Source organism: Hyperolius riggenbachi, chromosome 1 (genome assembly GCF_040937935.1).
Source record: "Hyperolius riggenbachi isolate aHypRig1 chromosome 1, aHypRig1.pri, whole genome shotgun sequence".
NCBI classification, from domain to species: Eukaryota; Metazoa; Chordata; class Amphibia; order Anura; family Hyperoliidae; genus Hyperolius; species Hyperolius riggenbachi.
In genome coordinates, this window is record NC_090646.1 from 65,134,035 (window position 1) to 65,146,798 (window position 12,764).

The following is a 12,764-nucleotide window of genomic DNA, read 5'->3' on the forward strand; positions in this document are numbered from 1 at the left end:
CGGCCCTCCGGTATACTGCATAGTGATAGTGATACTGTAACAAACACAGAATATGGCCAGTGTCAGGGGGCGGGTCCGTGGTGTCAGGGAGCGGGTCTATAGTGACAGGGGGCGGTGCACATACTAGAGGGGGCGGATATACACAGTCAGGGGGCGGCGCTGCGGACACAGTGATAAACACACAGCGCGGCTGCAGCTAGTGTCAGAGGGCGTATCTGTAGTGAAGGGGGGCGGGTGCATATAGTCAGGGGGCGGTGCTGTGCGCACAGTGATAATACATACAGCGCGGCTGCAGCCAGTGTAAGGGGGCGGGTCCGTAGTGTCGGGGCGGGTACACACAGTCAGGAGGCGGTGCTGTGCGCACAGTGATAATACACACAGCGCGGCTGCAGCCAGTGTCAGGGGGCGTGTCTGTAGTGAAGGGGGGCGGGTGCATATAGTCAGGGGGCGGTGCTGTGCGCACAGTGATAATACACACAGCGCGGCTGCAGCCAGTGTCAGGGGGCGGGTCCGTAGTGTCTGTGGGCGGTACACACAGACAGGAGGCGGTGCTGTGAGCACAGTGATAATACACACAGCGCGGCTGCAGCCAGTGTCAGTGGCTGGACGGCGAATCTGTAGCGCGGAGCGGCGGAGAGGACAGCGGGGAGTCAGCGCTACATCCCAGGAGCGGAGCTCAGATCACCCCGGCTGCACGGAGGAAGGTAGGGCCCGCAGTAACGCCCGGATGAGGTCGGCTCTGCGCTGGGCCGGGAGGCTGCTCCGGATTGCGGCGGTACATGCCGGGAAGGAGGGGGCAGCGAGCTGCTGGCAGGCGGAGTGTGCGCTGTGTTGCTGCAGCAGACAGGTGCGCTTGGTATCTGCAGTGTGTGTCGGGGGGAAGACGTCATAGGGGGGTCCTGCGGAGCTCGGGGGTCTGAGTGGCAGCAGAGAGGAGGTGCTGGGCTGCTGTTTGTAAACAGGAGCCTGGCAGGTGGGGGAAGGGGGGCAGGTCTGTCCTATTCTCAGTATGCAAGGAGCCTGGAGGTCCTTCTGGCCATGTACCACCTTATCCTCTCCTCCATGTACCACCTTATCCTCTCCTCCATGTACCACCTTATCCTCTCCTCCATGTACCACCTTATCCTCTCCTCCATGTACCACCTTATCCTCTCCTCCATGTACCACCTTATCCTCTCCTCCATGTACCACCTTATCCTCTCCTCCATGTACCACCTTATCCTTTGCTCCATGTACCACCACATCCTCTCCTCCATGTACCACCACATCCTCTCCTCCATGTACCACCTTATCCTTTGCTCCATGTACATCCTCTCCTCCATGTACCACCTTATCCTTTGCTCCATGTACATCCTCTCCTCCATATACCACCTTATCCTTTGCTCCATGTACATCCTCTCCTCCATGTACCACCTTATCCTTTGCTCCATGTACATCCTCTCCTCCATGTACCACCTTATCCTTTGCTCCATGTACATCCTCTCCTCCATGTACCACCTTTATCCTTTGCTCCATGTACATCCTCTCCTCCATGTACCACCTTATCCTTTGCTCCATGTACATCCTCTCCTCCATGTACCACCTTATCCTCTCCTCCATGTACCACCTTATCCTCTCCTCCATGTACCACCTTATCCTCTCCTCCATGTACCATCCTATCCTTCTGACCATGTACCATCCTATCCTTCTGACCATGTACCATCCTATCCTTCTGACCATGTACCATGCTGTCCTACTGACCAGGTCCAATGTATCCTGACTAGGTACGCTTCAGTCCTCCTCACCAGGTCCCATCCTAGCCGCCTAACCAGCCATTGTATGCTTATGTTCAGATACTATCTGGCCCAGGTGCCATCCTGTCCATATAGCATCCTATCCTCCTGCACATGCACCATGCTGTCCTTCTGCACAGCTACCATTATAATCTTCTGACCAGGTACCATTTTACCCACATATGCAGATACCATCCTGTCTTTATATGTTCAGATGCCTGCTTGCCTAGGTACCATTCTTTCCTCCTGCCCAGGTGTAATGTTGTTTTTAGTCCCAGTATAATGCCAGTCTCCTGTCCAGGTATTGCCCTATGCATCTGCTTAATTGCCATCTCATCCTTATGTCCAAGTACGAGTTTGTCTGCTTACCTATGGACTGTCCTGTCCATCTACTATGTTGTCCTTTTGCACAGTACCATCTTCTCCTTCCCCCAGTACCACCCTTTCCTTAAAACCAGGTACACTCTTAGCCAGGTACCAACCTATCCTTTTGTTCAGGGACCGTCTTGGGAAGCATCATGTCCATCTTGCCCAATTACCATCCTACCTTTGCCAAAGTACCATACTCTTTTTCTAGCCAAGTTACCATCCAGCCCTCCTGTCTAATACATAGCCAGTCATTCGCTCATCGTGTGACCGTTTGTGCATTATTGCTCCAAGATCCACATTGCATGTTGGGATCTTGATGTTCTCATAGACCTTGATCAGGTCTATGAGAACATTCTTCTTCATTTGCTCCTCTGGTAACCTTCAGTGATTGGCCAGTGCCTTGCACCGAGCCTGTGGGGTAATACTGTTCATTGGTTGCACGTTACGCGAAAACTGACCTCTCCAAGGTCTGATTGTTCCTAAGGCAAAGCTAAACCTTGAACATGGCCCTCTTTTTGCTGTGTCTTCATCTGTCACTCCTCCATCTTCTTGTGACCTCCTTTTCTGTACATTCAGCTGTGTACAACGTATAAGCAGTCCTCTGTCTGTCCTTTGTCAACCATGTGCACAAAGACTGCATTCACTTTTTTTTTTTTTTTTTTTTAATTTTATTTTTTTTCTTATCTGTACATTTTATTGCATTCATATTTCTTGCCTTAGTAGCATTGCACGAGCCGTGAAACTTGCACTCTGCAAACAATGTGTTTTTCTTGAAACCCGGAGCTATGTATGACAGTGTTCTGTGTTTATCATACAGCTGTAATATCAGCGTGCGCGAGTAGTGAGGTATTGGATGCTGCTGTGATGCTGTAGCATCTGCCAAGCCAGCTTGTGCATGTAAACTGTGATCGTATATTAGGTGTGTGTTGGCGATCGTTCAGCGTGTACTACAAATGTGTGGTTTGTTATCCCTTTAGGCCCCGCTAGTAAGCCTGCTTTCCGATAAGTGCCCTCTTTCAACCCTAGAAGGAAGACGCACTGATATGTAATTAAAGGACAACTGTAGTGTGAAGAATACAGAGGCTGTCATATTTATTTCCTTTTAAATAGTACCAGTTGCCTGGCATCCCCGCTGATCTGTTTGGATGTAGAAGTGTCTAAATAACACCAGAAACAAGCATGCAGCTAATCTTGTCAGATCTGACAATAATGCCAGAAACCCCTGATCTGCTGCATGCTTGTTCAGGGTCTACGGCTAAAAGTATTAGGGCCCGCTTCCACTATGGCAAATTTGTGTGCATTACCTTTTTGATTTATTTTGCCTAAATATTGATCAAAAGTATAGATCAGATAGGATGGGAAATGTATAAAACAATCTTAGATTCCCTGCTGGAATCTATTGGAAATTGATGTGTAGTGTACGGTAGGAATACATTTCTTATGAATCAATTCTTTTTCAGAAATGAATTGATTGTTGGGCTAATCTAAGTGCATGGCCAGATTTAGGGACTCTGTTTTTTAAATATGTATGCCAATAGGGTATATTTCTGTTATTTTTGAAAATAAGGGCTTGCAGTAATTGAGAGTACGATGAGAAAACAAACACCATGTAGAATAAAAAAAAACCCTTTATTTCTAAAATATTATCCCTATACATTGCATTAGGGACATACTAGAAATGTTGTGATAACCAGGACATGTGGGTTTTATCTACAGTAGCATTGTTTACTAAAACTTTTTTTTTTTTTTTTTTTAATTTCTCTTTCTTTTAAAATGCATAGAGAATGTCTGTATACTAAGGGGTAACGTTTAAACTCCTGATTGTGCTTTATCTTCTCCCTTTTTTGGCTCTTGAAGATGGTTGTATTTTTGCTCATTTGTTAATGGGTCTTTTAGGACTGGTTTTCTACAAACTGTCCTCTGTTAATACTACCTTGCTAATGTGTTTGTACTTTCAATAAAGCCCTTTTGTACACTAAAATGCATAGAGAATGAAATAACAACCCCCCCCCCCCCCCCCCCCCCCCCCAAGATCATTTAGGTGTGATAGGTAGTGATAACATTAATGGCAAATTGAATGGGATGAGCACTGAAATGTGAAAATTGCTCTTGTCTATAAGGAGACTTATTATTACGGTGCAACTTTTTTTTCTTTTAAATGCAAAACATTGGTGGTGCTAACATAAGTCCTAACTATCTGTTGCTCCCACTCCAGTTCTTTCTTGGCAGGCTCTGTCACAAATCGGTGACATTGTGCCATTCCATCAATCTTTTTTTTTTTTTCTGATGAAAAGTTGTTTCTAATCCCTTTTGGTTCCCATGGTAACTAGAAACCGAAAAATCTATTAAAAAAATCCTTTGCATCCTGTAGAAACCTTGAAAGCCCCCCCCCAACCAGATCTTATTACGACCGGGGACTTTCTTTCTTTACTTGGAAGAATGAGCAAGCTGTAATTGTTATAGTGATCTTACTTCAAAGCCGTTTCAAAGGTTGTCCTGGTTAAATGCCATTTGTCTGTCTGACGACCTGGGACGGCAACTGTCACCCCCCCCTCCTTCTTTTTCCTACTAATCTATGATAAAATATAGTAGAAGGGACGACATGGCCCCCTGTCCCCGTCTAACCCTTTCTGGTATCGGGTAGACTTTTTTATAGGAGGTGGAGTAAAGCTGTAGCCACATAAAATCTGAACGTTTACAGCACTTAGGACAGGGGAGTCCAAACTTTTTAGGACAAGGGCCAAATCTCCATTCTTCAGAGTGTTAGGGGGCCAAATCGGTGAAATGAGCCACAATCTCTTCTGAGTTGTTAGGTATGCTAAGCCTGTGACATTTTGTCAAGTAAAAGATTTCCACAGGAAAAAAAACTAATACCGTGTGCAGTTAGCACAGTGGCAGCTGCTAATCAGTGGCTGTTACTGCTGCTGGCATAGTGGCAGCTGCTAATCAGTGGCTGCTACTTCTACAGTGGTGGCTGATAACCTTCAGGTAAGCAAAGTCGGAGGCAGAGCGGTGACACAAGGTGGCCCTGCATGCAGCACCCACAGCTACGACCTGCAGGTCACATGGAATTGAGAAGAAGCTCAGTGGGCCGCATTTCTCCCCTGGGATTAACTTTGAACATGCCTGATTGCAGTGGCGTAGCACTAGGGGGTGCAGAGGTTGCAACGGCATCAGGGCCTGAGGGGCCCTCCCTCAAGCACAGAAATCGCTCTTTATTGGACCTGTGCTGATAATGATCACTGCTATTCAAAGCCTCTATAGAAGTGAATATTGTATTGTAAAACTTGCACCAGGCCCACAGCTGCTTAGCTATGCCGCTACCTGATATAGGAGGTTTTTCCTTGACCTGCAAAAATATACATTATGGCCTGGTGCACACCAAAAACCGCTAGCAGATCCGCAAAATGCTAGCAGATTTTGAAACGCTTTTTTTTCTTTTTCTGTAGCGTTTCAGCTAGCATTTTGCGGTTTTGTGAAGCGTTTTTGGTGTAGTAGATTTCATGTATTGTTACAGTAAAGCTGTTACTGAACAGCTACTGTAACAAAAAACGCCTGGCAAACCGCACTGAAGTGCAGTTTTTCAGAGCGGTTTGCGTTTTTCCTATACTTAACATTGAGGCAGAAACGCATCCGCAATCCAAAACCTGCAGCAGCCCGGGAGTATGCGTTTCTGCAAAACTCCTCCCGCTCTGGTGTGCACCAGCCCATTGAAATACATTACCCTAGCTGATCCGCACCCGCAAGCGGATTGCAAACCGCAGCAGAACTGCTCTGGTGTGCACTAGGCCTTTGACACAAGTTGCTTCAGGTCATGCCTTTACATTTTTACTGCAGTTGGTTTTCGCATAAGCTCTCAAAACCTAAACTTCTTTAGACATGGGCCAGAACTGATCCTCACTGTACACTGCCTTGTCATATAATATTCTGAGATCTGAAAGCTTGTTTGTAGTTAGTCGTTAGAGGTATGACGTAAAGAAACATTTATCATGAATAAGTAGGTTGGTAGATATTTTTTCCATCTTCTTCTCAACTTCAACACCCCACCACACCTTATTTTATCCCAACTAACCCCACAATTAAACAAAGCAAGTTCTGAAAGCAATTATGCTGATTAAGTGTAAATACAGAAGTGGCCATACACTTAAAGGGAACCTTAACTGAGGGACAGTGCACACCCAAAACCGGTAGCGGATCCGCAAACTCTAGCGGTTTTGAAGAGGTTTTTCAGAGCTATTCTAGGCATGTTTAGAAAGATTTTTCTAAACATGCGTATCGTTTTGGAGTGTTTTTGTGTAGCAGATTGTATATTTTGTTACAGAAGCAGTTTTCCAGTTTGCTATATTTTACATTGAGGCAGAAACGCCTCAGAAATATCAAAAAATGCTGCAGGACCCGAGTTTGCATTTGGGGGAAAAACAAGCTGCTTTGGTGTGCACCAGCCCTTTGACTAACATTAGCCAAGAGGTTTCCCCCTGAAAGCGGTTACAAAAAAAAAAAAAACACTCAGAACCGCTCTTGTTGTGCACCAGCCCTGAGAGGGATATGGATTTTTCCTTTTTAAAATAATACCAGTTGCCTGACTCTCCTGCAGATTCGCATAACCAATAAAAATCAATGGGTGTAACGATTGGTGTAGCAACACAGACATCTGATTATGTGGTGATCTGCAGTATCTCCAATAATACAAGTATAGCTGGCAGAATACAAAGTATGTAGTGCTTTGTGCAACAGTAACAGAATAGTTTAGCTAGACCTCACCAGAGGAGCTGGTGAGCACTATTGGTACACAGTAACTGAATAGTTTGACAAAACCTCACCAGAGGAGCTGGTGGGTACTATTAGAACACCTCACCAGTGACAAGGACACACTGGTGAGTAGAGAGGTCAGACAGGCTAGGATCAGTAACAGGCGGGCAGGTACAGTACAGAATCAGCAGGCAAGAAAGTAGTAAGATATCAGGCAGGGTTCAGCAACGGAGTCAGATGGGCAGAAGTACAGAAACGATAAGCAAGAGCAGAGTCAGAGGGTAGCCAGAGTCATACACAGAATATCAATATACAGTAATACAATAATCCTAGTCTTGTGTGAAATCCCTGGTTTCCTCCCAGATCAAAGCACACCGGATACTATCTAAGGTCTGAGCGCTAACACGTGAGTATTCGCAACAGCAGACAGGTTGCGAGTGAACCCTGAAGGCTTTTGAAGCAGAGGAGACCCCACAGCCGCGCCGACAACAATCAGCCAATCCGGAGCGCCGTGAGTCTCCTCTGACGTCAGCCGACCGGCCGGTCAGCTGACGCGCCTCCCCGCATAAAGGTCCTGGCTCCGCATGCTACAAGACACCAGAGGCACAGGCGAAGTGAGTCCCTGAGCAGAAAGGCAAGGCAGCTGCGGAGACACCCTGCGTGCCCGCAGCCGCCACTTCTGCGGATGTTACAATGGGCCTGTTTCCACTTGTTAAATTCTCTTTCTCCCTCTCCCTCCCCCTCTCCTCTCTCTCAAAAAATCCAACATTACACTCCTTTACGCTCCCCTCCCCATATTACTATTCATTTTATATCCATTTCCTCCACGTACTGTTTTTTTTTTTATCAATTCGTTTGTAAAAATATAATTGAACAATCCCATCTGAGGAAAATATTGTACTGTTGATGAGCACCAACTGTCGTTCAAACTACACCAGTAATCTGCAAACTTGGCTCTCCAGCTGTTAAGGAACTAAAAGTCCCACAATGTGTTTGCTTTTATGAATCATGACTATGGCTGGCACACTCCTGCAATGCATTGTGGGACTTGTAGTTCCTTAACAGCTGGAGGGCCAAGTTTGCCGATCACGGAACTGGACGATAACTGATAACAGGTGGATTGCCCGATTGATCTGGCAGATCGACTCGCATGACTGTTGGGCTGATATCGGGCAATTGGCCGTGTGTACAAGTTGTGTGAATGACTCGTACTTGTTTTGAATGCGGCCATATCGTGCAGACCGTCGCTCTGCTTGCGTGCGCAGTATGCAAATGAGTTCATCGTCCAGTTGGGTTGTGCACGAAAAAGTCGTGCGGAAAAGTTGCACGTGTGTGTGTGAGCCTTTAGAGACAGCGATTTGTGCCACATTACTGACGTCCCAGGTGACCTGGAAGCCAGCGTGTCATAAATGGGCTTATCCATACGATCTGCCCTGAGATTCACTGTGTGTGGTGTGTACACAGACCCGCCCCTGTGACGCAAGTGCTGAGTGGAAGTTCCTGTCGGTGCCGTGTTCACTAGCTGTTTGTCTTGTTTCACAAGAAACATTACATAATTTCATTCACAGAGTGTGCAGATCCTGGGAGGGGTGGTGTAAGTCACAATTCAGCGCTTCCTGTCCTATCCCGCTCTGTGAATCATTGTGTATGTGATGAGAATGTGCTCTTGTGTTCATTGTTGAGGTGTATAAAAAGATCCTATTCCCAGAACAAGAGTGCTTCTATACATGCAGCTAATACTGTTCATTATAAAAGCGCAGGTTGCTTAGAAAGGGACGAGACGGACGCTAAGTAAGGGCCCGTTCACACTGCATGCGTTTCCAGCCGCGTTTTGGAAACGCGTGCAGGTGGCCGACACGCAGGACATCAGACATTGCATAGAGTGCAATGTCTGATGTTCACACTGCATGCGTTCCGGACCTGTGCGGTCCGGGAACGCATGCTGCACGCAGATTTTACAAAAACGCGCGGCTGTCCCATTCACTTTTCAGTGATGGAATCAGCCACGCAACGCATATGAACGCGGATGGCGTGCGTTCGTACGCGTTGCGGTCCGCATGCGTGGCCGTCCGCATTTTGCAGTCTGAACGGGCCTACACTGATGCTCATAAAGCGGCAATACAAACTACATGTGCGTTTGCACGCTATGCTAAATTAAACCCGCTCGGCTGCCTCTCCCAAGTGTACAGGTGTGCTTGTTAACAGATTCAGAACAGCAGATCTTTAACCCTTTAGCAGCCAATTTATTTAGAGGCTTGCACGTGCTCCAGTCCAATTTATCTTACCAATTTTTTTTTTTATTTATTTATTTTTATTTTATTTTTACATTTCCTTCCTTCTAATTCGTACTGCTGTAATGTGTATTTATGGCCACTTGTCACTAGGGGGCAGTGTTGGACAATAACAGTGGACTTCTGCTATCAGTTTCTATGTTTTCTGCTAGTAGAGATCAAATCATTTCAAGAATTTACAGCACAAGTTCTGCCGGCTGAGGTCAAAAGAAGTGTACGATCTCAAATGAGATGACTCTACTGAAGCTGCTAATGGCTTAAACAAGCTGTGTTTTTTGTTCTTCTCCTCACCCCTCCCACCTGAAGCTGCTCTGTTGTGCGCCTGTGCCCCTTTCTCCCATCTCTGTAGAAACTGCCAAAGCCGAGCGAGGATTCCAAACTGTTGTCCATGGGATCGGGTGCTGATCCTTTCAGGTGATAACCATTGTTGGTCTGTTAGTACCTCAAGCTGGCCACACACACAATCTAATCCTGATTGTACAGTCATAAGGGGGCCACTAACGATACAATTTGCTGGACAACTGTTTACAAACAATTCTTTGTATGAACGATCGGAAATGATCATTTGATCACTAATGGGAAAAAAATCCACCAACTAATACGATCAGATTAAAAAAATAGATCCGATTTTCAGATCGATCCCGTCAACCTGATCCGATTGAATAGGAGGTTTTTATCCATTAGTGGTCACAAAGGATCATTTCCGATCGTTCATCCGAAGAAACGTCTAAACAATCGTTTAGCAAATTGTATAGCCATTGGCCTTTTTTATCCTACCTTACCACATCTAGGCAGGGAGTAATGATAATCATAGGGCCCCCAGTAAAACTTTTAACAGCCCCCCCCATGTTTAACACTCCTTTACGCCCTTCCCTGTTGAGACCCCCATAGCCTAACGGCGCATCTGTCAGGGGTCATACAAGTATGGCGCCCATAACCTCTCCATCCCCCCCCCTCCCCTCATTACAGTGCAACCACATGACTTCTCCTATCTATAATAAGGGTCGGAACACCTGCCCTGGAAGGGTCCCTGTATTGAATGGAGGGTAAGAGTTTGAGGCTCTGGTTCCCCCTGCAGCTGCAGTGGTTTCCCCCTTGCCTGTGGTAATTTTATGAAAGTGGGAATCTTTTCATCTGAAAGCTATTTCTAGAAAAGTGTTCTTATTTGGGTGAAATTTGTGGGGCCCTTTTCTATCGCTCAGCCTGATCGCTACTTTTTATAAATATGGTAGATCTTTGGGGGGCTAAACTTTCACTCAATTGCCATAAGGCACCAAAGGAGATAAAGTCCTCACCTCAGTGGGGAGTGGCCACCTAGCCACCCCATCCAGGATAGTGCAGTCACCCGATATGCTCTCCCTTCTCACTGAATGCTTGGGATTCCTGAGCTGCTGACACATGGTATTCCTCAGCCTCCAGACACAAAGTGAGAAGAGAATGTGCTGCGCTGTCACTGAAGCATCCTTCTGGGGAGTGGAGGGTTATTCATGAAGAATGTTAGCAAGACTTTCTGCTGGCAACAAACTACGGTTGGGACACACATGCATACAAGTGCAATTATCGTAAAGTGTTTTTTTTTTTTTTTTTTTTTTTTTCTCTTTACCCCCACACCCAAGAGCCTCATGATATCAGGTGACCGCACTATTTGTCTAGGATGGCTGAAACCATAAGAAGGAAAAGTCACAGTGTCTGTCCTTACTATTTACAAGTTGGACTTGGCACTATGTAAAAGTAGTTCGAAATCCAATCCTACGTTTAAATTTTTTTTTTTTAACCTATTCAGGGTGAACCCGCCCATAAGCAGTGGCTGGATAGTGTAATGGTTAAGTGCTCTGCCTCTGACACAGGAGACCAGGGTTTGAATCTTGGCTCTGCCCGTTCAGTAAGCCAGCACCTATTTCAGTAAGAGACCTTAGGCAAGTCTCCCTAACACTGCTACTGTCTATAGAGCGCGCCCTAGTGGCTGCAGCTCTGGCGCTATGAGTCTGCCAGGAGAAAAGCGCGCTATAAATGTTCTGTCTTTGTTTGCTGTACTTTGTGTTCTTTTGCCATTTGGGATTCTTTCAGTTCCTCCACTTAGAGCCCGTTCAGACTGCACGCATTTCCAGCCGCATTTGGAAACGCGTGCAGGAGGCCGACACGCACGACATCAGACAGTGCATAGAGTGCACTGTCTGATGTTCACACTGCATGCGTTCTGGACCAGTGCGGTCCGGGTAAGCATGCAGCACGCAGAGTTTGCAAAAACGCGCGGCTGTCCCATTCACTTTTCAGTGATGGGATCAGCCACGCAACGCATACAAATGCGGATGGCGTGCGTTTGCACGCATTGTGTTCCGCATGCGTGGCCGTCCGCGTTTTGTAATGTGAACCGGCCCTTACTATGTATCAATTCTCCTTTGATTCATGGCATTAAAAGGAACCGAAGCTGAAAAAACACCTCAGGATTTAGGGCCGGTTCACATTACAAACGCGGACGGGCACACACGCGGAACGCAACGTGTGCGAACGCACGCCATCCAACGTTTGTATGCGTTGCGTGGCTGATCCCATCACTGAAAAGTGAATGGGACAGCCGTGCGTTTTTGCAAAATCTGCGTGTAGCATGCGTTCCCGGACCTCACAGGTCCGGAACGCATGCATTGTGAACATCAGACAGTGCACTCTATGCACTGTCTGATGTCGGGCCACCCGCACGTGTTTCCAAAACGCGGCTGGAAACGCATGCAGTCTGAACGGGCTCTTATACTTGCCTGGGGCTTCCTCTCCAGCTTCCTATAGTTCATCTGGTTCTCTCTGTTGCGCTGCTGTGGGGCCATGCATGATCCTGTCCGCATGCACCATCCAGTCATGTTCTGATGGCCAGGAGCATTCTGCACAAGCACAGTTACAGTCTTTGTGAACTGCGCAGATGCTCCCAGCCACGTGAGCAGGTGAGTGTGTGCGCCGTGGCCTCGTATGGGCAGTAGTAGCTTACGACTGGGCCAGTCAGGGAGTCTGTCATGCCAGACTGTAAGAGAACAAAGGGGAATAGACAGACTACAAGAAGCTGGAGGAAGCTTCAGGTAAATGTAAGAGCTGGTGCACAGCACAAGAGTAATTTAAACGCTAGAGATTTTAAAAGCTCTAGCCAATGCAATGTTATGGGGGATTTTTACAAAATCACATGGCTCCCATGTGAACACACACATAGGATAAAACATTAGCAGGAGCCTTTAAAACCCCGAAAAAAGCTCTTCTGTTGCGCACCAGCCCTCAATCCTGAGGTGTTCTTTATCTTCTTCAGTTTACAATTGATTTGGTACTTTTTGTTTAAAGTACACTTATTCTTTAGCATGAACATCTAAAGTGGGAAAAGGAGTCTATTCTTGGCAATAATGACCAGAAATGTCAGATTTTCTTCAATTCCGGGCTAGTTTCAGGTTAGCAGGAGAGTAGGCGGGAAGGAAAGGCAGTGTGGCAATAAGCGCTGTACTCGGTCACCGCGGTGAAGCAATGTTCTTGGAAGTGCAGCCTCATCTCTCCTGTGTCATTTCCTCCTGTTTGCTGACTGGCATCCATTCCTGGGCCGAGGTAGCTGCTG

The 12,764-nt window shown here is 46.7% G+C and overlaps 1 protein-coding gene across 1 annotated transcript in view; it reads left to right on the plus strand.

The window, feature by feature from the left end:
• Positions 1-532: 532 nt before the first annotated feature.
• The window catches only part of SMOX (spermine oxidase), a 48,335-nt gene continuing 36,103 nt past the window's right edge, over positions 533-12,764 (plus strand). The window contains exon 1 of the mRNA XM_068266555.1: positions 533-704. The gene's annotated coding sequence lies outside the window, so the exon portion shown is untranslated. The remainder of the gene's footprint in view (positions 705-12,764) is intronic.